Here is a 1998-nt window from a genome sequence, read left to right as displayed (position 1 = left end):
CATTTTTATTAATTCTCTAAAAATGCCCTTTGGTAATAAAATTATCATTTTGTTCTTGAACAATTTCAATAATTATGGGTATGTTTCATAAATATGGATCTGAATAAATATCCAGATCCACTAAAAATATCTATTTGGATAATATATGAATCCATTAAAAGATCCATCTTAGTTTTGGATATGGGTCTAGATCAATATCCAGGTATGATAAAAGATCTAGATCTAAGTATTATTTGGATCAATCTTCTGGACTTTGGATCATGTCCAGGTCCGGTTCAATTTCTCATAATGAATTCACTCAATTTAATTAAATCCTTAAATAACTCTAATTCTGGGTTATCTTAAATACACATTTAAGCACATATAAATGTATATTTATATAATACATATTTAATCATAACAATTTCACTTAAAATTAAATCTCTTTAATCATAAATTCAACTTCAATATTATTTCTTTTATATCATTAGAAATCTATGAATATTTTGCGGGTATTACATTACTAATATGTTCTACATGCTTTATTTCATAAGAACTCAAATCTTGGATTATCCGATTCTGATACAGGTATGTTTTTATAATATTTAAAAAATTGAATAGTCTAAGATTTTCTTAAATATTCATGGCTTAAAAAATCATATTTTTTTTATCAAAAAAACATGATCCAATTATTTTTTTTCTTAGTAAAATCAACCATGCCGAGCAGGTAAAGGTGGTAGTCGCTAATCACTTTTCTAGCTAACGGCCCAATTAACTAGGCATTTGAAGGGTTTTTTTGTGTTTTACTTAAATCCAACCATTTTGCTACACTCGTGGGTAAGGAACCCCTACTTAGAACTCACAGGAAAATGTTATTTTCACCAAATCCGACCTCGTGAGTGTGTTCAACATGGTCACTATAATAGAAGTCAACTTTTGAAATGTAGTTTTTGGACATAAAACATGTTTTTTAAAGGTTTGAAAATTTGGTTTACGATCCAAAGTTCACTTTCTACTAAACTTGATAGGTAGTTCGCATCTATAAGGTCAGTTGCGTAAAAAAAACTAGACAAATAAAAATAATACATTTTTTTCATTAAGGAGTTCTTACCTACGAGTGTAGCCTCTCTCTCTCTCTCTCTCTCTCTCTATATATATATATATATATATATATATATATATATATATATATATATATATATATTTATAGAGAGAGAGAGAGACACGGTATCCAACACAAGTTTGACCATATTCATGAGGTGTCATGGTGTATTTAGTGTTGTGTCAACATAAGACACAAACGCTAAGCAAAGTATCCGTGCGATAAGTTGGTTCCCATGCCATTTGTTGACTTGTAGTTGTACCTCATTTATTCTAACCACTTAGAAGTTAGAACGACTGCTTGGATTGATTTAGTTCGGCATAACCGATGATCCAACATATACCATACCCTATTGGGACAGGGTTTGGTAACAAAGAAGGAAACTTGATTAGAATCCGGGTCAGACCTGAAGGATCCGATTAATATATGAAGCTGGTTGTGGTTTGTGAAATGTCATACTGGATCTGAATCCGGTCCGAGTTCCGATTAAGATTCATGAATTTTCTTGGTAAAAAAAATAAATTTATTTTACTGGGTCTTTTTCATCATTTTATTTAGGTTTTTCTTTTGATAGATCCGCTACTATCACTTCAAAGTCAAATCCAGGTTTTGGACTACCTGGGTCTGAACCAGATCTGACCCGTTGACACTCTAGTTATGAACATCTCAAAAAAATAAAAAAGCCTTAAGTTTGAAAATGATTTATTTGACACCTAGCCTGAAATATTAACTATTTGGTTTGATTTAAAATTGACCATAGTTTTTGCCTTTCAGAGAGTAATTTATATTGAAGAAAAGAGCATGCCTACTTTATATCCAATGACGTTGAGTGGGGATGTGATAGAGCCGGATGTCGGCATCACTTTTTTTTTTTGTGGCTTAATGAGGTCCATGGATACAGATGGAAAACGCCTTTG

The sequence above is a fragment of the Nuphar pumila genome, chromosome 9 (assembly GCF_984573655.1).
Source record: "Nuphar pumila chromosome 9, dmNupPumi1.hap1.1, whole genome shotgun sequence".
In the NCBI taxonomy this organism is placed as follows: domain Eukaryota; kingdom Viridiplantae; phylum Streptophyta; class Magnoliopsida; order Nymphaeales; family Nymphaeaceae; genus Nuphar; species Nuphar pumila.
The sequence above is the reverse complement of the archived record's forward strand: the minus strand, read 5'-3'. Positions refer to the sequence as shown.